Here is a 27,885-nt window from a genome sequence, read left to right as displayed (position 1 = left end):
TAGGAATCTGTATGTTTTTTAAAAAAAACTGTCTCATCTCTATCTTTCCTCCAGGTGATTCTGATGCAGGGGATCAGCTGTCCATACCTTAAGAAACCACTTTATTGTTTGACCTATAGAGAGGAAAATGGGAATTCCAGGGATCAAATTACCAATGTATTAGTTTCATATGGCTGTTGTAACAAATTACTACTAACTTGGTGACTTAAAACAACAGAAGTTTGCAGCATTATTTACAATTATCAAAAGGTAGAAATGCTAGTGTCCACTGATGGATGAATGGATAAATAAAATGCATATACATACAATTGAATATTATTCAGTCTTAGAAAGGGAGAAAATTCCAATACATGCTGTGACATGGGTGAAACTTGAAGTCATTATACTAAGTAAAATAAACCAGACACAAAAGAATATTGTATGACTTCACTTACATGAGATATCCAAAGTAGTCAAATTCACAGAGGCAGAAAGCAGAAGGTTGTTGCCAGGGGCTGTGGGACAGGAGGAGGGGGTGTTCCTGTTTAATTAGTGTGGGCTTTCAGTTTAGAATGATTAAATAGTCTAGAGATGAATAAATGTGATGATAGCACAACGATGTGAATGTCCTTAATGCCAAAGTGGTTAAAATAATAAAATAATAAATTTCATGTTATGTATATTTTAACAGAATTTTAAGAAACTAAAAAAATAAAACCCAGATATTTATTCTCTCACAAATCTAGAGGCCGGATTTGAAAATCAGTATCACTGCGTCTCATTCAGAGTGTCAGCAAGGCCACATTCTCTCCAGAGGCTCTAGGCAGAATCTGTTCCTCGATTCTTCCAGCTGCAAGATGCTGCCAGCATTGTTGGCTTATGGCCACATCCCTTCAATTTCTGCCTCCCTCTTCATGCTGCCTTCTCTTCCTTCTGTGTGTGAAATCTCCCTCTGCATCTCTCTTACAAGCACTCTTGTAATCGTATTTAAGACCTACTCAGATAATCTCCCCATCTCCAGATCCTTAATCACATCTGTAAAGTCCTTTTTTTTTTTTTTTTTTTTTTTTGCCATACAAGATAACATTCACAGGTTCCAGGATTAGGATGTGGATATCTTTGGGGGACCATTTTTTTAGCCTACTATGCAATCTGTCAGGGTTCTGGGGAATGGGGTCATGGTGGAAGGAGGAGAAGAAAAAGAGATCAAGGTTCAGGATTTTGGCCAGAAGAAGAGTGAGTATAGGGAAAGGATGGGCATCTTGGAAAGGTGGGAACACTGCTTTGTAGCTTCCGAGTGTTGGGGGCGCTGTACCAACCCAGCAGGAAGTACTGGCTTAAGATGTCCATTTGTCAGGGAAAAGTGGTCAGGAGGCAGTCAGGGGCCAAGGTCACTGTGCCGCCTCACAGATCCTCCATGGCTGACCTGACAGGCACCCAAGCACTCCTGGTACATGCTCTGGGGCCGAAAGGCAAGCAGGAAGTGACCACAACCTCTCTCATGCCCATCTTGGACTCCAATGAAAGTACCCCATGTCCAAAGGAAGGATAAAGAATCAAATTTAATTCCTACTGTGTGCCAAGTGCAGAGCTGAGCTCTGTTTATCTAATTCCCAGGCAGGGGGTATATTAGCTCCCCTTTACAGATGAGAAACTTGCAGCTTAGAAGGAAGCAGTTTGCTCACGGGAACACAGCATGTCCATCTGCTGACTCCCATCAAGGCGAAGAGCTCCAATTTAAGTTGGACAGACCTGGGTTCACATCCTGACCATGTGCTTACTGGCCATGTAGTGTTGGACACAGCCTGTCTGCACCTGCTCCCTCATCTCTAACCTTGGGGGTACTGCTGCAGGAAACATCTGTCTCCTGGGGTCAATTGCTATGAAGATAAGCATGGTGCTGGGCATGGCATTGGCACAAACATGCCCAGATAACCAATATGTGTGTTCCCAGCTGTGCCCAGGTGCAGAGAGTAGAGCCCAGGCTGGGCTCCTCCCTCTCCTGCCCAGCCAGAGAGCCTGAAGCAGGCATGCAGCCAGCTGAGCTGGCCTACTTGGGAAGAGGGCTTCAATACAGGGGAACACCTGGGTTCGTAGCAACTGGGCCCTTCTGGCTCCTGCCTTTCTGCCTCCCCAAGGAGTCCATTATTAACCCTCCGCAGAGCACAAGGAAGCCTCAAGACAATTCCCCATTTGTTCTCCACCAGCAGCGCCAACATGGACCCCAGTGGTCTTCAAGGACAGTATTGTTCAGCCTGCTCAGGGTCCTCAACAGGCCTAGCCTCGCCCCAGTGACAGCTGCAGCCACAGAGCTGGCAGCCAGACTGGGAAAGGCAGGGAGTGACCGCACCCCCTGCCCCGGGCCTTCTGGGGGGTTTGCCTGCACAAGAAGCCCTTTCAGAACCATGAATACAGTGTGCGACAAGCCCGCGATTGTACAAACTGTTTTAAAGAGCTTTAGCAAACACAACTGGCCCAACAATTGCCTAACATTGACTCTGGAGGTCACTAAGCCCGGGGTGCCCACAGGCAAACCACTGTGGCACTGCCTGAGTAAACAGGCACCTGGCGGTAGATGGACAGCGGGAGGGAATCTGCCCTTTATTGAGCACCATTGTATGCCACCTCTGGCCTCCCCATCATAGGTGAGGGGCCAAGGGCCCTATAAAAATGCCATATGGCTCTGCCCCAAGGCTTCAGTGAGTTTTTCCCAAATGAACCTCCTGCTCTCAGTTCTAGACCTACCTGCTCCTCCTCGATATCTCTAGTTGCTGCCCTGAATCCCCAGAACTGGCCTGTACCCCAGCCCCTCAGAGAGGGTGGTGCGACAGATCCGCTCCCCACCCCGCTTGCTCAGCATCTTGCCTGTTCATTGCCAACCCCATCCCTGTTTGTCATGAGTCTTACCCCGATGTAAACAGCCAGTGCCTGCTGGCTCCAGGGCTCAGGTCCAGCCCTCATGGCAGCATGCCCTCTCTCTTTTCATTGAAATTTGACAAGTCTCAAAGTTCATCCTTTAAAATAAAAAGTGCTGCAGGTATAGCATATGGACTGACTGTGCTTATCTATGACCTCATTAAGCAAAAAAATAAAAGCTCCCCTAAAAGGTGAAGGAGCAAATTTCCTTCATTGTTTTTTTCTTAAAGATTTTGTTTATTTATTGAGAGAGCACAAGAGTGGGGAGGGTCAGGGAGAAGCAGGCTCTCCGCTGAGCAGGGAGCCCAACTCAGGGCTCCATCCTGGGACCCTGGGATCATGACATGAGTGGAAGGCAGACTTAACTGACTGAGCCACCCAGGCGCCTGTCCTTTTTAATTTTATTTTATTTTTATTACAACTTTAACTTAGCATCTGCAGACTATGGAGCTGCAAAAGGCCTTCAAGAGTGTGAAGTTCATAAAGGGTATCATGCAAAGTGAAATAAGTTAATCAGAGAAAGACAATTATCATATGATCTCTCTGATATGAGGAATTTGAGAGGAAGGGCCAGGGGTCTTAGAGGGTAGGGAGGGAAAAAATGAAATGATGAGATCGGGAGGGAGAGAGACTGCAAGAGACTCTTAATCTCAGGAAACAAACTGAGGGTTGCTGGGAGTGGGGGGTAGGGATAGGGTGGCTGGGTTATGGACATTAGGGAGGGTATGTGCTATGGTGAGTGCTGGGAAATGTGTAAGCCTGATGATTCACAGACCTGTACCCCTGGGGCAAATAATACATTATATGTTAAAAAAAAAAAAAAAAAAAAGGTGTGAAGTTCAGCCCTTAGGTTTATAAACTAGGAACCTGGAGCAAGGATGCCCTCCAAAACACACAACTGGGACTGGAGTTTTAAATTGTGTGACCACACCCCACACCCTAATACATTAATATTCCTGCCAGTAGGATGACAACATGGATGACACAGTTGGTAACTGGAGTCGCACCAGTACTCTCCCCAAACAAGGATCCGGAGCCACAGTCCTGGACAAGTGCGAGCTTGCAGGAAAGACTTCGGGGCCCTGCATGGGCAAGAGTGATCCATGAGAGAGTTGGGAGGCAAAACTGAAGTCACTAACAGACACAGACTGATGAAAGTGTCTTCGGGAAGTGGAGCAGACAGAGGGAATCCAGGCACTTGACCTCAGCGTCAGGATGGCTTCCGGGCTGGGAGGGGGGCTTCTGAGGAGTCCCTCCACCCCTGCACAGTCCCATGGTGACTGGATGGTCAAGTGGTACTCGGCTCTTGCTTCCCTGTTCTTATAAAACTGGCTGGATGCCTACGTTGCTCAACTCTACCAAGTTCAGAATCTGCTTATTTTCCTGTTAACATGGAATAGAAACTTATTAACTGACTCAAGATTAATCAGTTTCAGAATCAGCATAAACAGCTCAATTTTTGTAAGTACTTACCAGTATGAACAAGATCCCACAGAACCACCTCTCCCACCTCCCAGCCTAGAGCTCTTCCCACCAGACCAAGAAACCTGTTGCTCATAGAGAACCTGACTTCGCTGAAAAAAAATTTTTTTTTTACCTGCCTATATTTTTATCCTTCTGTCATGGCCTATGTGAATGGAGTAAGAAACTGAAGACTTTGCTAGTTTTTAAAGTCCATCTAGCTCCCTAGCGAGCCGAGGTCCTCCTGTGGGGACAGCTCTCTGTCAGCCATCAGTCCTCAAGACAACTCACAGATGGAACTACTACTCTGGGCTTCAGTTTCTCCAGTTATAAAAATTAACGCAGAAGACAGAGAGCAGGCTTCCCTACTGAAGGATGATTTTCAGGGGCCTCAAACCTGCACAAGCACTTTTCAAGGCTTATAAGTAGTACATTTATAATTTTATGGTTTTTTTAAGGGGGGCCCCAGATTATACGTGCCTAATATTCTGTAAAAACTCACACATCCCCTGATGGGGTCATGTAGCTAATTCAGAAGCACTAAAGATGCACAACATTTTGAAGAAGGAACCCAAATTCCTTGAAAGACTAGAAATCATACAATTTTTTATCTCTACTTTTGCCCACTCCTTTTGTTTTTCCCACGGCTAAAGTGTTGAAGATGCTGGCATCAGCAACAAGCTAACATCAGATATTCATCAGATATTCATGGTTTTACTTGAAAAGCTGCAGAGCTTTGGGTTACAATGGTGTCTGCTATTAATGAGGAGGTAAGGAGCTTCTGCTGTGAAAAAATAAAACTAAGCTCATACACAATTCAACTTGATTAATTTGACTTGAAATTGCAAAGGTTGTTTGAGGTTGCAAAGCAGGAGGAAGCCAGGAAGAGGAGAAAAAAGAAAATCAGAAAGGGTATGAGGCAGAGGAAGGCTGGAAGATCAGTCAACAGGACGGGAAAAAGCCAGCCCCTTTGCCAGGGTTTCCCTTGCAGCACAGAGAAAAACGTCACCGATCCTCTGCTCACGTTCTAAGTAGCCACTGAGATCACAATCTGGAAGAGACCCCCTCCTGTGCTTAAAGACTGATTACAGGATATAATATGAAGAGATCTAGTCATTCATTGTCTGTTCAACAAATGTTTTAAGTATTTGTTAGTAGATGCTGGGGACATAGTGATGTGCAAAACAGATGTGGCCCCTCATCCCAGTCTGGAGGGGAATATAGAAAAACACAGAGATGATTGCAACTCAGTGTGATTATGAGCTTTGGTAGCAGGGGTAGCAGGACATTAGGGGGCCCCAAAGAGGGCCTCTGATCCACATTTAGGGAGTCGGAGGAGACTTCTCCAGGGAAGTGAGAAACCATCGGAGACCTGCAAGATGAACAGTCATACATCAGAGAAAAGGACTGGGAAGCACGTTTTAGGCAGAACAAAGAGGGATGCAGTTCGGTGTTCCTGAACCAGGAATGTGTGGGGTTGTAGGAGGACGTTGGAGGGAGACAGGAGATAAAGAGGTGCTGATCCTTTAGGTTTTGAAAGCCTTCGTAAGATGTGTGGACTCTACCTTAAAGGTAATGGGAATGCCTTTCTGAAATCACTCAGATTGTGTGGGGAGTGGACTAGGGAAAAGCAAGGGAAGGAGACCATTTAGGAGGCCATGGCGAAGACAAGAGTGGTCTCGACAGAAGGAAGTTGCAGCCGTGAGATACAAAGATATGTACAGACTCAAAAAAAAAAAAAAAAAAAAAGAGGCACACATGTGCTTTGATAATTGGTTAGAAATGAATTGTGAGATGGCCAAGGAATCTAGGATGACCTCAGGTACGTCTGGCTTGAGCAGTTGGGCAGCCAGATGGTAGAGCCATTTGGAAAGACAGTGGCTCCAGAAGGAGCATGTTTAGTGTTTCTGAACTGAGTCACCCATTAGGATAAAGAGAGGCTTCAGAATTCACAGCAGAAGTCCAGGTTGAAAAGCCCGACAAAGATGGAATTATGAGACCTATGGAGGTCAGGACAGACGAGGAAAAGGCAAGAAGTCAAGAAGGTCAAGTGAAAGGATGTTTACGGGAGAAAAACGGGCTACAAAAAATGTCTATACAAGAAAACACACGTGCACAGAATAGATACAAGGAAAAGATGGGTGGCCTGTCTTCAGGAACGCACTAGCAGCAGTTACTGCCTCCTAGTGAGGTGACTGGTGATTAGCATTTCCTTCCCTCTGCTTGGCTGTATTTGCAAGGCTAACGATTGTATAAGTGTGGGGCTCTTTTGGAATTAAAAAAAAAGCTATTTTTGAAGATTGGCTGTGTAGGTGAGGGAAGATTATTAGAGGGATTTTAACTTAAAGTGGAGAACTTAACTGGAAGGGGAAAAACTGCAGCTTAAGGAAATGAGGTGATTTGCTGCCTCACAAACTTGGCTGCCTATTGAGATCACCAGCGAGATTTAAAACAATACTGACCCTGGATCCCTCCAGAGATTCCTCCAGAGAGTCTGATTTAATCAGCAGGAGGCGTGGCCTGAGCGCTAGAGACTTTTTTCATGCTCTTCAGGTGACTCTAACATCAGCAAAGATGGAGAACCACTAATGTAATTAGCAAAAGGAAAGGGAGCTCACTTTTCAGAATAGCATTCTGAGTTCATTAGAAAGGAGCAGGAATCTCCTGGAGAAGGTTCTTGCAGTGAATCCATGAAGCAGGCTCAAAGGTTAGCAGTGAGCACCCCCAGGGTCAGGCATGGGGTCAGTCACACGGTGTGCTTGCAAATGATAGCCAGGTGTGAAGTGAGCTGAACGCCATCTAAAAGAAAGTTACACGAAACTCTGCAAGACATGGAGGCATATTACATGGAAAGTAAATCTGAGGTCCGGGAGGCCCCGGTGCAGTGAGGAACAGGTAGCAGCTTCTCCTGTACCAGAGGCAAGGGCTTTTGCGGTCTAAGCCGTTGCTGTTCAGCCAAGAGCGCCGTTGGGCCAGCAACTCAGCTGCAGGCCTTCACGGCCGCAGAAGACAGTGTCTGGATTACTCACTGACTCTGAGGAGTTTCGAAGAGTCCGCCATTGGAGGCTGGCTGTGGTTGCGGTGCAGCCCTGGTGACAGCCAACGATGCACTTGGCGGGACTCCATTTCCCAAGCCTTGGGCTCAGAGGCGCTGCTGTGATGCCGTCCTTCTAGTCCCGGTGCCCCCGATGCCGGTCCTTGTCTTCTCTGGTGAGTTCCTTCGCACCTCTGACCTCATTCTCTTCACTGGCAAAGGAGGGGATAATGGTAGCTGTTCAATAGGTTTCTCAGGACTAAATAAGATAACATTATGAAAACAGCCAATAGTCTTTTCACATGTTTTGTGATCGCCATTGTTTGAAAGAGGAAAAGGGGGTACAATAGCTATTAGGGTCAGCCTGGACCAACATCTTTCCACCTCATTTCCATCTGTCATGAGATGTTTTCTTCATTCTTGTCTAACTCTCTAGGTTCTAAAATATGGTGGCTAGAGGAGACAAAATATTTTTTTCTTAGTAAGAGATTAATGGCACAGAGTTGGTGGACCTTAAAAAACAGTAAAAATAGAAAAAGCGGAGTAAATCTCAAAATTTCATTTTTATGTAAAAATAACTTGATGTTAGGAATTATCAGAGTTGAAACAATGATTACTGAAGTTTAAATTAAGAAGAAAAGGCGAGGTGGTGAAGTGTGTGGGACTTCTACTTCCATTTCTTTAAATCTGAGATGCCTTTGGTTGTAAGATTCCCTGTCACTTTCTGTATCATTAAGAACAAAGAATGTTCCTAATTAAACTATGACACGATGCTTTCTTTCCTCATAATTTTTTTCTCTCATTGAAAGAGCTCTTTTGGATTAATTTAAACATCTGTTGTTACCACAAATCACTCTCATACATATCTAAAAAGGGAGGCAGTGAAATAAATTGGTTAAGTTGTTCCGCAAAATTTGTTCACATTCAGTTGAACTTTTCCCAATCACTTTTAAGTCACCCATGGCCATAGTTTTTCCTACAATCATGTCTTCCAGGCTTGCAAGTGAATTGATGATATGTTTTCCTTATTACCCGTATTCTTTTCTCTAAGTCACTGTCATCTCTTTTTGTAGGCTTTTTTGCCTAGCGTATGATAGGCAATCCTTCTGTACTTATCTTGGTAACTAAACATAACTCAGCTTTATCTACTGGCGGATATATTCCTTTCTCGAGTCCTATAAAGCTATACTTCTCAAACTTTCATGTACATACAAATCACCTGAGGATGCTGTTTTAAAGCAGATATAAAATAGGTGTGGGCTAGAGCCTGCAATGCTCTAGTTCTCATACGCTCCCATACAGACGGTACTGCAGTTCAAATAGCAAAGCTACCACGCGATTGGTTCAGTCTCTGCTTTGCAAGAAAGTTTAGAGGTATCGTTATTCCTCTAGTAGATGTTTGCTTCACTAATATCAAATTTAGTCCTTGCTGTGCAGTTTTCATGCCCTTCTATATACAAAGTTTTTCATTTAACACCAAATTATAGCACAATCTTTTTTTTTAAGATTTTATTTATTTATTTGACAGATCACAAGCAGGCAGAGACGCAGGCAGAGAGAGAGGGGGAAGCAGGCTCCCCGCTGAGCAGAGAGCCCGATGCGGGGCTCAGTCCCAGGACCCTGAGATCATGACCCGAGCCGAAGGCAGAGTCTTAACCCACTGAGCCACCCAGGTGCCCCTAGCATAATCTTTTAAAAATTATTTAAATGGCAGTGAAATTCAACATGTGTAGCCCCAGGAACACACATCATTCATTGGTGTAGATGATGGCAGAATGAGGAGCTAGGAATAAGTTAGCACACATAGTCAGGGCTGTGCTCCAAATGTGGATAGTAAGGGGCACCCCAACATCAGAGATGCTAAAAAGTGCAAAAACATGCAGCTTCAGCTCAAGGAAATATGGAGAATCTGTTGCAAATCTCTGTACTGTTTTTACCGCCATTTTGGCAGGGGGGTTTTTTGTTTGTTTTTTGTCTTACTTAAGAAAATGCTGACCTCAGCCTTAGGAAATATGATGGAGAACAGTAATAACCCCAGTGTGGTTCTCAGTGTCTCTGTTCTTAACATTTTGGCTTCACCGATGTAAGTGGAATGCCAGGAGGAAAGTTCAGTGTGTGAGCCTTGGTGTTATGTGTGCTTATAGCTAACTTCTCAGGGCTCTGTCTCCTGAATACTTGTTGAAAAATGCTTAACTCTGAGTTCCCCCAACCTACTGAAGCAGCATCTCTGGGGGGCTGATCCAGGGGAAACCCTGTCACCAAGTCCCCCACGAGAGCCCAACACCACTCAAGCTTGAGAACCATTGGTTTAATGTCTTGACACCTTGCTGCAGGACTTAGTCTCTCCGTTTCTAGGTAAGGGGCACCTCCCATGTACCAGAATGAGGAACACGGAGTCATCTGGCACAGTATCTCTCCCTGTGCTCCCAGAGCCTACACTCCAAATAGGTTAGCAGAGAAAACACTGGCTCCAGGCATTTGGGAAGGGAGTGGAAGAGGAAGAAGGAGATTGTTTCCAGTGGATACGAGGATAAAAGAACTTTCTGGAAAGGCAGGAAATGTGCTGGATCTTGAAAGACAGATGAACTTTGGATAGAACAGGAGAAGAGGACATTGTAGGCAGGTGGTTCAGCATAAGTAAAAACGAGGCAGGAGGGCACTTGTCACGCTCCACAAAGAGCAGGCTGGGTGTTCTAAGGCGACGGATCATGTCACAGAATCCTATATGTTCAGAGAGCTTGACAGAAGTAAGGCCGTGCCCCAGGAGAACTTGCTCTCTTAAAGCTGGTCTCTCCAATTAGAGTTTGATATTTTGTTTACTCTTCTTTTTCTTCTTTCTCCTTCTCTTCCATTCTACTCTCTTTTCAAGTTAAGAGAGAAGACACCCAGAGCCTGGATTTTTTTTTTTTAAACCGGTGCTTCAGGCCATGTTCCTCCTTCCCTTCATGCTGGCTTCCCCTGCCACTCAGCTTGTTCCTGCAGACTCCTCTGCCTTACTCCCACTGCTGTCAGCTGGTGCAAGAAGAAATGCAAGCTCATTGCAATATTAATCTCCGCAAAACATAACCAGAGAGGAAATTTTGCTGCTCTGTTGCAAATAGCATATGGTACCTCCCAAAAGCCAAAAGAAATGATTTTTTAATCATCTGCTGTTCAGGATTATCCACGCTCCCTTTCCTCAGTGTGGATAATTGAGGGTTGGCTGTATTTGGATTTCAAAGCAGTTTGGACTTTATTGAAATCCAAGGCTCCCAGTTTGTACCCTGCACTCGGTGGGCATTCGTGCCTATAATTAAATTGATCTGTGAGAGGAGGGCCACAGAGGTACCTCTGGTATGAGTGGCTGCCAGAGAAAGACAACTGGCATTTTTATGTTGCTCACGTGGGACCAAAATAATAGCAACTGCTTTCCTGCAGGAGAGATGCTTTTTGTGCCTTTGTGCTCCGGGTCTGAGTGCCATTTCCTCCAGACATTTCAGTGTGCTTCCCGGAGTTGTGGGTTGGTGGGGGGAGGGAAGTCTTTGGTAAATTTACCACCTTTTAAGATGGCTTTACTTTGGTGCCTGCTGGGTTTCTGTGATGCAAGAGAGATATTAGAGATGATTTGTTGGTTTTTTTGTGGGGGGAGGGTGGTGGTTGTTGTTTTAAGATTTCATTTATTTATTTGACAGACGGAGATCACAAGTAGGCAGAGAAGCAGGCAGAGAGAGAGGGGGAAGCAGGCTCCCCAACGAGCAGAGAGCCCGATGTGGGGCTCGATCCCAGGACCCTGGAATCATGACCTGAGCCAAAGGCAGAGGCTTTAACCCACTGAGCCACCCAGGCGCCCCTGAGATGATTTGTTTTTAAGGTGGGCAGAAGTTAGCCAACATGTGTATGTACAAGGGCACACATACATCCTGAGAGCTGAAATTTTGAGTAAAGGGGAAGCTGAAATCAGCACAGCTAGAAAAATATGTCTGTTGTCTGCATGTGTGTGCATTTTGTAAGAAGGACAGATGGCAGCCTCTTCTAGGACACATGGGCTCAAAGAGCAAGAGGTGTGTTGCTTCAGAGTGTTCCCTGGCCACAGGGAACAGGAGAGGAAAAGTAAGGACACAGTAGCCAGTCCCTCCACTAGCTGTGTTTGCCACCTCGAGAAGAAGTGAGGAAATGTTAGAGATGGAAACATGCGTGTTTCTACACACATGGAAGCCATCCAGGAGGATGTCCTCACCAGCCACAGAGGCTCCACATAGTACTGGGCTAAGGACTGAGAGGAGGAGGCCCAGGAGCCAGGTTGTTTCTTGCTGGGCAGGGGTCTGGGGAGGGGGTCGAGTGCCTTGGGGAGCTGGGCTATTGGGCAGAATGACAGAAAAAGATCAGAGCAGGATTGCACCCCTTCCTGGTGGACCTCTTTGGAGGCTGAAGCCCCCTGGGCACTTTCAGCGACTCCCTCTCCTTGTTGATGGGGGCGCTCTCCCAGATGCCAGCACCCATGGAGAACATTATGCTGGAACCAGCTGCCTTCACCCAAGCACAGGGCAGCCTCTGCACCCTCTTGTCTAAGATCAGGAGCAGGAAGCAGTGTGTGTGTGTGTGTGTGTGTGTGTGTGTGTGTGTTGCCCACCCCTTCTTTGTTAAAGTCAGAATTAAGGAGTTGGGGATATTGGGCCAAATCACATAATGCCAGCCTCTCCTCACCCCTCTCCCCTGCTGCACCCCTGCTCCAGTGCAGCATCCCTCTTTGTTTGGCTGGCAGGCATCTGATGGCCCATAAGAATCTTTGATCAGTGCTCAAGGTCAGCAGCCTGTGCTGAGGTCAGGCCTCCCCACCTCGTGTATCCCTGGGCTCCTGTCCCCACTTCTCTGCTTCCCACCAGAGAGGCTGTGTGCGCTTCTTGCCCATTTCTTCCATCAAGACTTCCCGCACTCTCAGGGAGCTCATTACCACTATTTATGCATCCTGCCTGCACCCTCAGCACCACACAGACGCAGAGAGACAGCAGCCCTGCACTGCCAGCTGCCTCCTCACTGCAAGGAGGGTGAGGAAAGACAGCCACCCATAGCATCACTTCCCTGCCCTCCTCGGAGAGGACAGCCCGGCCATTTCCATGATTAAACCTGCTAACCACGCCTCCGGACCTCTGCGATGGCTTCTCCTGACCACAGTGGTTACTGATTAACAAGAAGCTGGATTATTTTTTTTTAGAAGAGAATTAAAGCCAGGGGACAGGTGGTGGCGAGAGAAAGAGTAAGAGAGAGCCCCTGGCTGCAACGACCCTGGGGAGAACCACAGATTACTCAGTCCATCTCCACTCTCGTGACACCCAGCATCCCAGTCACCCCGGAGGCAGGCCAGAGGGTGGTGGGTATCTTGGGGGAGCCACTCTGGCCCTGCTCTCACCAAGCATGTAGCAACTCCTCCTGAGCACCATGCGCTGTGCTGGGTCCCGAGTGCAAAAGCTAAGTGTCCCCAGCTCTCCCTCCCAGAGGAGACTGGCCAGTGCTGAGCATCTGCAGGACTTCTGGCAGTCCCTGACCGGCTGTTCCATCCTGCAAAGCTGTCCATGCATCTTGCTTTATAGACTGTAGAACTACAGCTCTGCTCAAAAGCTAACATGTATCCTTCTGGCTTGGGAGCAATGAACTGTCCACTGGCAGCTCTCCCAGCAGGAATGGAAATCCTATGCCTCAGATGAAGTTTCTGCTACAAAAAAAAAATAATAATAATAATGTAAATACGGCACTACCGTGGTGTTTCCCATCTGTGTGCTTGCCTTTTATGGCCTGGACTCTTGACTCTCATTGGAGTTGCTGATGAAAAGCTACTGACAGAGCCCGGGGGTGTCTCGGAGGAGGATTTCTATCGAGGGGCCTTAGGTGGCCTTGTGGTCAAGGGGGCCCTGTTCATTGAGCACACTCGTTATTTGGGAGATGCTGATGGAGCCTGCAGGAGGGTTAAACCCCCTTCTATCATCCCCATCGTCCTTGGCAGCACCTCTCAAATTGAGCCTGTGTTTGTAAATGAAGCCAGCACAGGGGGTAAAGAGAGCCACATCCTGGGTCCAGCTCTAATCAGCAGAGGGACTTTGCACCATCGCCAGGATTCTCATACGTAAAGAGATTGGGGCTGGACCACTTCTCTAAAACCCTTCACAGTGATTCTAGGCCTCGGAGGAAGGAAAGACGACTGGAGATACAGTCCCCAACCCAAAAAAGATAATGATAGTGAGTGAGAATATACCTCCAAAAGGCAAAACTGCATGAAACTACAAATGGTCAAAGCATGGAGAGCTCATGCTTCTCATCCACCAGCATCTAATCTCACCACTTCTGGTGACAGCCCCTAATTTCCATGTGGGAAGGTTCTGCTTCCAGGGATGGAACCCATAACTTAAAATACTCAAGTCTAGCCACTTCTCTTGGGTTCTACACTACCCTCCTTGTCCCAGCCACTGTGGTCTGTCCCTGCTTCCCCCAGCCCTCTCCACACAGCAGCAAAGGCCTCTTTTTGTTATGACTTGTTTTATATCTGTGTCTTTTTAAAGTTGTGACAGAATTACAACACGTCGGTTTGATACATTTACATACTGCGATCCTGACTGCAGTGGCATTAGTGAACACCCTCATCATGTCACACATTTATTATTTCTTTTTTTTGCTGAGAGGGGTTCAGAGCTAGTCTCTTAGTAACTTTGAAGTTAATAATCAGTCTCGTTGACCATAATCACTAGGTTGTACATTAGATCTCCAGAACTTATTTACCTACTAGTTGTATATTTGGACCCTTAGAAAACATCTCTCTGATTCCCCCATCCCCCAGTCCCTGGTAATCACCATTCTAGTCCATTTTTTACAAGTTCAGATTTTTAAAAATTTCACCTGTGAGTTCAAGCCGTATACCTTTCTCTGTCTGACTTACCTCACTCAGCATAATGCCTTCAAGCTCCACCCATGTTACTGCAAATGGCAGCATTTCCTTCTTTCTCATAGTTGAATAATATTCAGTGGTATACATACCATGTTTTTTTATTCATTCATCCATTGACAGGCCTTCAGATAGTGTCCATATCTTGGCTATCATGAATAATACTGCAATGAATATGGGGAGGGTACACGAATCCCTTCAAGATACTGATTTTACTTAACCCAGAAGTGGAATTGCTGGGTCATATGGTAGTTCAATTTTTAACTATCTGAAGAACCTCCAGATTGTTTTCCATCATAGCTGCAACAATTTACATTCCTGCTGACCATGCACAAGGGTTCCCTTTTCTCCACTTCTTTGCCAACAACATTATCTCTTTTTGATGATAGTCATTCCGACAGGTGTGGATTTGGTTTGCATTTCTGTGATGCTCAGTAATGTTGAGCACCTTTTCATATACCTGTTGGCCATTTGTATGTGGATGTATTTTTCCAACATAACTCATGTTGTGTCTCTTCCCTTCTGGAAAGAATCCAGACTCCCCATCATGGCCAGAATAAAGTTCTGTCTCCTTCCCTCAGCCTGCAGAGCCCAGTATAGCATGGCTCTTCCCCTTCTCCCCTCCTTTCCCACTGCGCTTGCTCGCTCTCCATGCTGCTCTGGCTGCACCAGCCTTTGTGGCTCTTCCTTAATAAGCCTGGCTTAATCTGCCTCAGAGCCTTTGCACCTCCTCCTTCTGCCCAGCATGTTCTGTACCCAGATCTTCTTCACACAGTCTCTATTCTCATTTCATTTAGATCTCTGTTCAAATGCCACCGCCTAACAGAGGCATTCCCTGACCATCTTATCTAAAGCAGCACTCCACTCTGACCCACATCACTCTCTACCCTCTTAATCTGCTTTGGTTTGTTGGCTGGTTTGTTTGTTTGTTTTTTAATAGCTCTCATCATTTCTCAATTTTGTGTCCTTTTATACAATGTATTTGTTTTCTTTCCCTCTTACTGGGAAGAAAGTCCCAACAGGGTAGGGGTCTGATCTGTCTCATCCCTACTAAGTCCGCAGAATATACAATAGTGCTGGCACATAGTAGTTGTTCAGTCAACACTTGGTGAACAGGTGAGAAAGCCAGTGAAGCTGGTCCATGCATTCAGTGTCCTGGCCACAGTGGTTGGTTCAGGGATGGGCAGGTGACTTAACCTGGTCTGGACAGACTGAATCTCCAAGTGGATGCCAGGATGCCAAGCCAGAGGCACACATTTTTCTCTGCTGCCCTAAGTGTTGCCATGGTGAGAGGCTACAGCCAGAGCTGCCAGATATATCCAGGGAAAGGGTCTACCCAGGGGAAGAAAGACCAAGGGGCAAACCTGGTGGTAGCCTTAGAGCTCTGAAGGCCGCTGCCTGAAACCAGGACTTTCTAAGGACTTTCCGGCCATCAGCCAATGCATTTCTGGTGCAGTGCATAGTTAATCCTCACACAACACCAAAGTAGCTCTGTTTCCCCACATTTCCCAGATGACAGAATCAGGAAAAAGCTTGAGTGACTTAGCCAAGATCACACAGTCAGATTAGGACTTAGCTTCAGATCTTCTGACCAGGATGCCACTTTGGGTGTTCTCCCCTTTGCCTCAGAGGGCCCTTCTCGATGGAAGGCACAGCCCTACTGACAGGACAGAGCCTAAACAGGGATGGGGGGGATTAGCCTCCAAGTGGAAGAGCCTGCTGTTGGCTCATTCTGTTTATACAAGGCTTTTCTTCAAAGCACTCCACCTGCTTTTGCGAATAACTATTACAAAGCTTTTCTGCAGCAAGTCTAGAGGAGAGAAGTCAAACAATGGCAACAGCCGTTCTCCAGCCTTAGAAACCAATGAGTGCCCACCCTTATCCGTTGACAGGGTACGGGATTAACAGCACAGGCCTCCGTGATTTGTCTGGTAAAGTAACACAGCACCTCACAGATGTTTAATCCTCATTATCAGCCCCACCAACAGCGTATGAGATTACAAAACTCTTTACGTTAAAGAGAGGCAAATGCCTGGCCCTCAGCCCCTGCAGGCTCCTCTCCCATGAAATCCACTGAGGAGGGCTTTGCTGGGCTGTTCTCGCAGTCTTCGGCACCTGGCTGGCCCTGCCCCAGGAAGAGCTTCATTTCTCAGAGTTGGGCAAACACTATGTGAATCCCAAGCCCATCTACTTCCCAGGCCTGGGGTCTGTCCAGAAGCTGCCTGCTGACTGCCAGAATGGCTGTCCTTAGAAAGGAGCCTGCAGGGAAATCTCTCAGCCGTGTGCTCTCATGTACACCAAAGGCTGCCAAACAGTGTCCAGTGAGGTGTGTGCTTGAGATGGTGCCTGGGTTCCCCCACCAAGCCCCCAGCCTCTTAGTGAGGGATAGGATCCATGGAAGATGTTTCCATTCATCCATTGCAGCCTGTTCATGGCCCACCAGGAACCTCTCTGCAGCCTGGGTTAATGAGCTACTATGGCTCCCACTTTCCCTCCCATTGAGGCCAGTGTGTTCCTTCCCATGCAACCTGCTCTGCCACTCAGACCAGGGCACACCTCAACACAGATATTTAAGGAACACTCACCTAGGTGATGGCACCCATCCCAGCATATGATCCTGCAGAAGGAAGGCTGGGAAACTTTGCAGCGTGGAGTCCAAATTCAGCTAGTAAAAATAAGATCATTTTCATCTGGACCCAACTATTGACTTGCTGAGGCAGTTCTCAGAAAACTAGAATCAGGACAGAGAAATACCAGTTTTTGTCTGCCTTTGGACAAAACCTGCTAAGCTTATACTAAATGACCATCTGGCTCCAGACCCCTCAGGGTCCGATGATTCCCATAAACCCTTAGTTTTCCAGCGGAGAAATGCACAGGAACCAGGGAGGGGAATGAGCTCTATCCTCAGAGATTTGGGTTCAAGATGTCTGGGACAGGATCATTACACATGGTTCCCCACTCCCATACCCCAAAGCCTTAAATTTCAGAGACATAAAGAAAAGATAGAGGGAAACTTGAGAGGCAATCTCCGTGGGTAGGACAGCCTCACCTGGCAGTGGACCGTCAGTGGCCGGGTTTTAGCTAAAGATCAGCAGATGTCCCATGCTCAGTGCCAAATGGAGCAAGGAACTGGCACCTCTCCCACCTTCTTTATTCTCTCCTTCACTGGAGAGACATCACTAGATATCAAGAATCACTAGACACAAATTCTTCCTAATTTGTCTCTAAGACAGTCAGGTTCTTGCCATCTGGGGAACGAAGGCAATGCCTGCTTTCCATCGGGTACGACTCATGGCCAGGTAGCCAGGCATCTGGCCCCAGGCCAGGACCTCAGCAGGAGCCTGGCAAGTAGCAGCCACCCCAAAGCCAGAGGGACTCAACTCTCCTAAAGGGATGCTTCTCTTGATCCTGATGGGGACAGGGGCAAAGTGGATGTCTTTAGGAATAGCTTGGCCATAGTTCAGCAGGAATAAGCCATGTATTTATTCATGGCAAAGATCACATTTCACTGTTGGCTTAGCTGGTCTCCAAGCAAGCGGTGGCTGTCGCCACTCTAGAAGGTGGTTTGTGGTAGCTTTCTCTGCAGCTGTACTAGGACGTGTGTTGCCGTAATGCTGTGTCTACCATCAACAAGAACAGCAAGCACTTTCTAAGTCCTATTCTAAACATATCATGTTATTAATTTATTAATCATTATTATAACTTTGTTAGGTGGGTACTAAAATCATCCCACTTACTTTTTTCTTTTCTTTTTTTTTTTTTTAAGATTTTATTTATTTATCTGACAGAGAGACTGTGAGAGAGGGAACACAAGCAGGGGCAGTGGGAGAGGGAGAAGCAGGCTTCCCGCAGAGCAGGGAGCCCAACGCAGGCTCCATCCCAGGAGCCTGGGATCATGACCTGAGCTGAAGACAGACACTTAATGACTGAGCCACCCAGGCACCCCAAATTCACCCCACTTTATAGATAACTGAAGCACAGATAGGTCACGTAACTTGTCTGAGATCATGTGGCAAATGGGTGGAGGAGCTGGGAAGTGAACCCAGGTGTTCTGAACTTCAGAGTTCTCTATTGTTTGGATGTGAAGATGGGTACCAGGTAGATCTGCAATTCTGTATGTCAACATTCAGGGACCTTCCTATCCAGAGGGAACTGGTGACAAAGGTACCATCTGCCCAGTAGGATGATGGAGTTGGTGTAGTCCGAGCTCCTAGGGTCACGGTTTTTGTAACTAATGTCACAGATAAGTGATTGGATGGCATAAAACACCATCAGAGTGTTCCAGACAGGTGTGTCTGGTGAAGCAAAGAAGGAGAACCAGACATCAGCCATGGACACCTAAAGGGCTAGGGGAACCCCAGCTTCTGCTTTCCCCAAACACAAGTTCCAATATCAGCAAAGTAAAATCAGAACCACGCTCCAAAGAGCATGCCTTGGCCCACCAGCTTCAGACCCTATCCATGGTGGCTGTTGTGATCCTAGAGGATCCATGGTTCCCTCCATTCTCTCCCCTCAGCCAGGCATCAGAACCACAAAAGAGAAACCAAACAGAGCCTGCCTCCTATAGCTGGAGCTGGCATTGTCTATGTGTAATTCATAAGCCACCTACCTTCTCTTCCTGTGTATCTGCCCATGAGATCCCTCCCCTGCAGACAATTAGCTGGATGCATTGTTAGGAGTCCTTACTCCTGCCGTATCCTGTGGGTGAGTGGAAGACGCTGAATGGTTTTGCTGGAACAAAAGAGCAAAGACTTGTGGGTGGAGCAGAGGATAGCTAGAAGCAGAGAGAGCAGGGAGCCAGAGTTCAGATTGTCCAGAATGGGGGCAGAGACTGAGCAGATGGGGGCACAGCTGCTCCCTTGGGTGATTACGGGGCAGTTGGTAAGAGGGCAGCTTGGTCCATGGGGTGCTGCAGAGTGGAGGTAGGAGAATAGGGACTTCTTGGGAACCAGAGCAAGAAGCACTTGAGATGGAAATAGGAATCCATAACTTGAGGACAGAACTCCCAAAGTTCTAGACAGAACTCCTAGGGTAGACAAAGCCATAGACCAGAAAACCCTGTGACTTTAACTGTGAATCCATGGGGACTAGCCCTCGGGGGTGAACACACGCCCCAACGGGCATTTATTGAGGAAGAAGACGTGAAAGAAAAATGGAAGGCAACCTATCTGAGACCCCCATCTCAAATGGAGGTAGCCTTGGGATGCTCCCATAACCTGGAATAGGAATCGGAAGACCACCCAGAGGCTGGGAGATGCAACACGTCTGAGCCTTCGTTTCCTCCCATTAATTTGCTTTTAGTGAATTACCACCTTTGTAAGTGGCCTCATACTGTTCCTCTAGGTGCCCCCAAATGCCACAGTACTGTCCAGGGGATTGTTTCTGCAATAATATAAATGTGGTTTGTGTGTGTGTGTGTGCTGTCCAATACAGTAGCCACTGGTCAGAAGTGACTATTGAGCACTTAAAATGTGGCTAGTACCACTTAAGAATTGAATTTTCCATTTTAGTTCTAATAATTTTAACTTAAACAGCCACATGTGGCTGGTGGCTATCATAATAGATAACACAGCTCTACACCGTAGCTTCATAGAGGCCGAGACTGAAGTTTCTGCTTCCTCCTCATATTGCCACAGCCTGGAGTCAAGCGTGGGGCCCTTGGCAGGCCCTTTGTAAATGAGGCTGACGGAGTGCCTGAGTGATCCCGGTTTGCAGAGAATCATGAATAGACCCGTTCAGCAAAGGTGACATAACTGACCCCTCACTGCTGTGCTGTATAATGGAGAAAAATGGAATTAATCTGGGCACTGAGAGTGAAGTGCTGCTCACTCCGTTCTCTGCAGCAATGGATTGCTTCATTATCCAGCTCATTATCAAGTCTGTCCCTGCCTGGGTTTGCATGTGTGCCTGTTAATTGTTTGTGTAAATAAGAATGGCCCTGGAAGGGTGAAGGAGCCGCCCGTCCTCATCTTCCTGGCTCCTGGCCCTTCCTTCTGCATCTCTTATCCCGGTCTCCTGCTCATTTGGGCACCTGCTGAGAGCAAGCGGGCTTGAAAAGGGGAGGGGGGAAAACCCACTAGAGGAACTGAGCAGACAGAATACATTCTTGCTTGACAGGTGAGAGAATCACCCCTTCTACCATTGTGTTCAGGAAACACCACCACTGACACTCTCTTGGGAATAACAATAGCCTCGGTGAAAGAGGCCCTTTTTCCTCAGAGGTGAACGTTTCCATGGGTGCACATTACCTCTCTCTCTCTCTCTCCCCTCTAGGAAAAGCCGGAGTTGACGGCTCCATGGGCCTCTAGTAGATTCCATCCCTTTCTTCTTATTGTCTTCAAGATGATCAAAGCTCTACCATCTTTAAATTGGACCTGAGGGCTTAGATTTAGGAGTTATCTTTCAGCTGGGGTGAGATAGCTTGTTTACAGAATCTCCCCCACTTCAGCTCTGAGCCTTGAAGCTTCATTTGCAAATGAAAGCTCTTCTCGGGGTCTTTATTACGGTGTGTGCGCCACCTAGAGGCCACTGTCTTAAATTTAGCCTCACTTCCGGCTGCCAACCTGTTGTGTCTTTTTCCTTTCTCTCTTTTCACATGGAGCAAAAAACCTCAGAACACCTCTTTGTTAAGTAGACCCCATTCCGCTTCTACCACCTCAAAATTGGCTTTCTGTGATCCCAAACCCTCCCCTTACAGTGCTCTCGGCCTGAGGGAGGCCCGCACAATCAAGGAAACTTTCCAATACTTTCTAGCCTCTGTCAAAAGAACAGAACTTTTCAGGCTGTCTTAAGACTTAAGGAAGATGCTTGAGAGAGACCAGAGGAGACTTCTTGCCTATGTCCCAAACATACAGGCACTCTCTCGGTGCTGCAGTGTGGCTGGGTTCTTCGGGGCGGTGGGGGGAGGAGGGGGTGGGTTGTGCAGTGGCCAGAACCGAAGATCCAGTCCATCTTGTCCTTCCTCCCCTGACTGCATCGGTGCCACACAACCACACGTGGGTGTCCCTGGGGACGGACACCATGTTAGGGGAACCGATACCACGGATTTTATTGGTGCCATTGTGGCTTGTTTTATTGTGGTAAATTATGCATAACACAAGATTTGTCTTTTTAACCATGTTGAAGTATACGGTGCAGGACATACATGCACAATACTCTACAACCATCACCACGATTTATTTCCAGAGCTTTTTTGTCATGGCCAACAAAAAACTCCATCCCGTTAAATAGCAACTCCCCATTTCTGCCTCTAGCCCCTGGTCACCTCCATCCTACTTTCTGTCTCTATGATAATTTGCCTATTCTGGGTCATGGAATCATATAATTTTTGTCCTTTTGTGTCTGACTGAGCCAAATATTTTTAGCTGTGGCTGTTTAACTTGGGCTAGAGAGGCCAGTCTTTCTTTTCTGTTTTCTCTCCAGTAGAGATGGGAAAGAAGTCAGCAAAATGAACTTAAACCTTGCCCTTGAGCCTCTGCCAACCCCGGCGGAGCTCTCCGGCTGGGTGTGCCCCTGAAAAGTCCTGTGGAATTGAGGAAAGGAGGAGCCGCCTGCTCAGATCTCTCCAAACAAACAAGGAAGGGGCCATTGTTTGGGGGCTTAGACGAATCAGGCCTTGGCTAGCATTTCCTGTCCTGGTTTGAAAGGGATCCTGAGCAGGCTGTCACCATGAAGTCTGACAAGAGGGGTTGCCACTGCAGAGAACCTGACCCCAGAGGTTTGGGCCAGGCAGGCAAGAGGCAGCCCTGAGCGTCCACACATGTGTGAGGGGTGGTTTCCAGGTTTCTGCTTGGGGATAGCCTGAGGATTGGAGGGGATGCTGTCCACACTCCTTCCCCCTTTCTGTAGAGCACGGGTTGTGTACTTTACGCTCACCTTCTTATTGCATGAACAGAGTGGGCCCTCTTACAGAAATGGCTATTGCTGTGTGTGTAGGTTTCGGTTATTTTTCTATTATGAGACTATAATTCTGAAAAGTTCACTTCCCAGGGAGAGGGGGATCGCAGCACCGGAGTGAGTCATCAGAATAGTAACAACTAACATTTATATAGCATTTAATGGTTTATAAAGCTCTTTTCATAGACATGATCTCATTCCTCATCTCAAGAACATAAGAAGGTAGGGAAAGTTTATAAGTAGCACCAGGAAGGGATGCCTCATGTCTTGGTTTCAAGAAAATGGTGATCATCTCAGATCTATAAATGGGCTTCAAGCCTAAGATATCTCCGTGGCTGAAAACAGAGACTGTGTAGGAGATTCCCCTCAGGAATAAGAAAACTATATTGGAAAAACATGTGTTTGGCTAGGAATTTTAGGAAATTTGAGATGTGTAGGATACAAGCTCCTAAAGCTGACCTCTAAGTCAAGGTTTTTTAGTCAATAAGTGGGAAATGTTGAGTTAAAGAACATTAATTTAGTTTTTTGCAGGACTTTTCAGAGCCTTTATGTTATGTGCATTGTGACCTCCCAAAGGAGGGCTAGAGTATATGTTTCTCACATGAATTTGGTAGTGGAATAGTTATGATAGCTTGAGACTAATATCCTTAAGATACAGTTTCGAAAAATGAAACTAGGTGAAACTAGGACCAGCAAAAGATAGAAACAAAGTGTTTTCCAGAGAGATGAAGGAGGCTGAAGATTTAAGCAGAATGGCCTGAAGCCCAGAGATGGAGAAAAGAATGGGAGGGACTTACTTCTGGAGTGAGTACAGATCAGGTGTGAAGGCAGAACGTCTGTAGGACTTCCCATGGCTGTCTGGCTCATTTGAGTGTGGTCAGTGCAGCATCTGCTCTTCTGTCCCTACCAGGCTGGCAGCAGTGGGATGAGGGAAAGCCCACATCCCCTCAGGTCATGAGGAGTCCCTCACACTGATCCAACCCCCTTCACATGGGAATTCAGGGATACCTCACAACATTTACTCCTATGGGGACTGCACTCAAAAGGAGCCATCAACACAGGCTTGGACCCCTCAGTCATGCTCTTTGGGTGGCACATGTATTTGCGTGGAGTTTAATTTTGATTGCACATAAACATAGAGGTGGTTGAAATTTTGCTTTCCTGGTCTCTTAAATCAGAGTCATAATAATATCTGCAACTTGGGGCCCTTTTATGTGTCAAACACTGCGCCGAGCTTTCATTCTCCATCACAGTTTTTACCTGACGCTCACAAAAATCCTCTGGGAGAGATTTGATTACTTTCTTCATTTCACAGATGAGGAAACTGTGTCTTAGAAATGTTGGGTGTCTTCTTGATCTGTTGATCATACAGCCTGTAGGTTATAGAGCCTGGATGTTACCCCAGGTAACCTCAAGGCTCCATGTTTAACCATAAAGTTTTACTGCCTCTTCAATGTGTAGATAAGATTGTTCTTTGCTCCACCCTCCTATTCATTCTCCCTGTCTCCCTTTTCTGAAGAATCTGTTTTAGTCTAGAAGGCCAAAACTGCATTTCCCAGCTCCCTTTCAGCCTGGTATGTTCAGTGAGATAGAAGAAAAGTTGTATGGTGTAGCTTCTGGAAAGGCTACTGAAAAGGCTACACTGTTGCAAGACATACTCTGTTCTACTCTTGAGGCTTCCTCTTGCCTAAAATTTGCAGGTGATAAGTGAAGTTACAGCAGCCATTTTGGACCACAGGTTTCCCGGGGATGGACATCACTTGCTTAGGATAATGAGGCAGGAGGGCAGAAGCTCCTACTCATCATGGGACGGAATCAACACACCTACTATGAGCTGCATAAATAAATTAGCCCCTATTGTATTTAAACTACTCTTATTTGGGTTTTCTGCTCTTTGAAGATGAAACTAATCCTAACAGATACAGCAAACTGTATTTCAAATTGTGCTTCCTGGTCTTAATTTCTAAGTGCTTGCCCCATCAATGAACAGTTTCCTCCATTAAGCCATGTTTCCCTTCCACGCCCCATTCCCCAGAGAAGCGTGTTCCCTCCTTGTCTGAATCAAGTCCTAAGTCCCAGTGACCTTTTCCATATCCACCCAGCCTCTCCCTTTCTAAATCTAGCAATTAATACTGTAATCACACATCTGGGCCTTGTATTCTTTTCAGCACCAATGAAAATAGTATTAGGAATGTTTTATACTAACAACTGTTTGGAGAAGCATGGTTTGGTGTAAAAAGCACTGACCTGGTAGAAAAATAAGGGGGTGGCTCTGCCCTTTGCAAGCTGCAAGGTTGTAAGGAGAGAACTGGTAGGTGATCACTTCCTCGACATGAGCTGAGACCCCCTGACTCAGCCAGTAATGACTTTTCCAGTTTATGGGAAGCAGATGGGATTTTAATGGACTGTGACGGTTGTCTATTTTCTTTAAGCAACATACACTGAGATCTATGCGCCCCTTCCAGGAGATAGCATGCATAGTCACAAAAAGGAAGGTAACATTTGCAAATTCCTATTTAAACTTTTTCCTTTAGAAATTATGCTCCTTTGCTTTTTTATTTCCTCCAAAAAAAAGAGACCCAGCCCTTCTGTTTTAAGGTAAGGGTTGTGATTGGCTAGCAACACTATGCCACTTTTTCTTTTCTTTTTCTTTCTTTTTTTTTTTTTGAACAGAGCAGTGGAGGACTCCTGGCTGGCAACATTCTCCCTTCCAGTGAAAGTGCTTATTATGAGTTTTCACATCATAATTTGTAAAAGCTACACATTTGTTTTATGCAATTTTCTGTATTTGTGTTACATTTAACATAAAAGGATAAAAAGGGGGGAGGGAGGACAGGGCACACTTTCCCACTGGAACTGTTTCCTAGCTGTGTTCATCTGTAGACAGCTGCAGGATTATCTCCCCACATTGCTTAGGAAGCAGTTCCAGCCCCAGAAATTGGAAGAACCCTGTTTCTGCAGAGAGATCTAATGATTGCTCACATTTCTGGAGTACCTACTCCAACTAATTCCAGTTGAAAGACTGTTCTATGTACTTCCTCTCCTAGTCCTTAGAGCAACCCTATGAGACCAATACTTTGATTACTCCCTTCTCACAGATGAGGATACTGAGGCACAGAGGTTGAGGAACTTGTAGTTATAAGTGCCTGGGTCAGAATTTGAATGTAGTACTCTGAATTTTCCTTACCACCTACTTAGGGGCATTGGGGAGGGGTGGGGAGCAAAACCATCATGGCTACTCTCTATCTCTGGGTATCTTGCATTTCCATTTCATTAATAAAATGTGGTCTTGCCAGAGAGGGAAGGCAGTCCTCATCTCGGCAGGGTCTTCAACCGTTGGCTTGAGCCAGTTTGATTGTGCCAGCAAGTAGGCACAAGCTCCTTTCCCTTCTGAGTGTGACATGCTCTAGTGACTGACCGTCCCAGTGTGCCCCAGACCAAGAGGTTTCTTACGTATGGGAATTTTGATGCTAAACCTTGGAAAGTTTCAGGCAAACCGGGAGAGTTGGTCACCTTTAATGGGCCCCTGAGTTCAGATCATGCCGGAACAATTTCCCTCAAAGCATAGCTCAGGTGATAGCTGGGGCATTATGATGTATCTGTGAGCCACAGACTCCCATCAGGGAACACACAGAGAAACAGAGAGATCCGAGCACTCAGAGCCTGGGCAGGCAAGGGGCTACCCAGGATTGAGTCAACTTCCTATTGCAGAAGGCCGAATTAATCCTGACAGCTAGAGAAAACAAATATCAGTGATAGCATAGGAATGGTTTGAATAAGAAAAAAATTTACATATTTATATATTGGGCCATAAATCCCCCCCCCCTTGGACTCACCATCAGTCTAGACCACATTTAATTCTGTCAGTCACTGAGGTAGCACTGTATTCTTACAGACAAGGATTCGTGCACACTGCTATAATCCTTTGCTGTGGACCGGGGCTCAGGGCAGCCACAAATGTCACACATGCCTCTGAAGCTGACTTAGAGTCATTAATAGTGTTTGGCTCATTGTCAGAGAGGATGTGAGTCAGTAGAGGCCACACGACTTGCCACCAGCATCCTTTTCCTCTGGCCACATAATGGTCAGGAGAGGCAGATGTGGAATTGTAGAGTCTCAGAGATGGAAGGGACCCAGAAGAGATGTGTGCCTGTGGGGAGGGGGGTGGTGCTCAATGGGTAGTGGGGGCAGGCAGCGGGGATGGGGGGCAGCAAGAGCAAACATTAAAAATGACCACCATGTGACTTAGTCTCATTCATATTCCTTACTATATTTCCTTCAATATTCTTTCAACAAATAGTCATGAAGCACTTGCTGAGTATTTATTATTGGGATTGAGGACCAGTAGTATCATAGACAAAGTCTGTGTCTTTGTGGCGTTATGTTCTGGTGGGGAGCTAACCTCCTGGAGGAGCCTACGTTCTAATACCTGGGTCTCACAGTCATGCTGCCTTTATTGATGTTCATTATAAACTTTATACTCAGCATATCAGCGTGTTACCTTTTTTTTTATGATTTTATTTATTTATTTGACAAACAGAGATCACAAGTAGGCAGAGAGGCAGGCAGAGAGAGAGGTGGGAAGCAGGCTCCCTGCTGAGCAGAGAGCCCAATTCGGGGCTCGATCCCAGGACCCTGAGATCATGACCTGAGCTGAAGGCAGAGGCTTTAACCCACTGAGCTACCCAGGCACCCCTCAGCGTGTTACCTTTAAGGGTCTGTTGGAAAGGAACCATTTTGAAGAATGTGCTTAAGAAGAGGGACTGGGGGATGCCTGGGTGGCTCAGTTGGTTGGGCGGCTGCCTTCGGCTCAGGTCATGATCCCAGCACTCTGGGATCGAGTCCCACATCGGGCTTCTTGCTCAGCAGGGAGCCTGCTTCTCCCTCTGCCTCTGCCTGCCTCTCTGTCTGCTTGTGCTCACTCTCGCTCCTCTCTCTCTCTCTGACAAATAAATAAATAAAATCTTTAAAAAAAAAAAAAAAAGAAGAGGGACTGGTATGGCTATTTCCTTCCTATCTTCCTACTTCTTGCTCTGTGAATATCTCTAAGGCAATCCTAGAGCCAACAAGGACAGCTGTACAGGTTGTACACTGCACAATGTCCTAGGGCACTATACACTTAGATTACAACAGGTCCCCCTGGACTTGCACAACCACCTCCTACCCAATGTAGCTATCCTGCCCTCACACCCTGCCAAAGAATGAAGCCTTTAAACTCATCCACAAAAGAGAGTTTATCTTTTTGAGTTCTGGTCCTGAAATCTTGACATGTTTCATAGTTTTTTCTAAAATGCAAACTGGTCCTATTACTTCATTCAAACCCCTTCAAGGCAGTGACATTCAAATTTTGGAGAAATACATCTTAAATTATGACCCAGCCCATATACACATACATATAACTAAAACCTTACCCTCAACTACTTAACACTGCCTTCTCTTTTCCGTTGAGGAAAGAACAGTGGTTGAGAGGATGACTGTGGAGCCAGACTTTTCCATTTCAATTCCCCACTTACTAGCCATGTGACCATATCAGGTGGCTCTGGCTACCATAACAAAGCATAACCAACTAGGTAGCTTAGAACAACAAAAACGTATTCTATTATAGTTCTGAATGCTAGGAGTCCAGCATCAAGTTGTGGCCAGGGTGGGTTCCTTGGGAGAGTTGGGAGGGAAAATCTGTTCTGGGCCT

The sequence above is a fragment of the Martes martes genome (assembly GCF_963455335.1).
Source record: "Martes martes genome assembly, chromosome: 3".
Lineage (NCBI taxonomy): Eukaryota > Metazoa > Chordata > Mammalia > Carnivora > Mustelidae > Martes > Martes martes.
The sequence above is the reverse complement of the archived record's forward strand: the minus strand, read 5'-3'. Positions refer to the sequence as shown.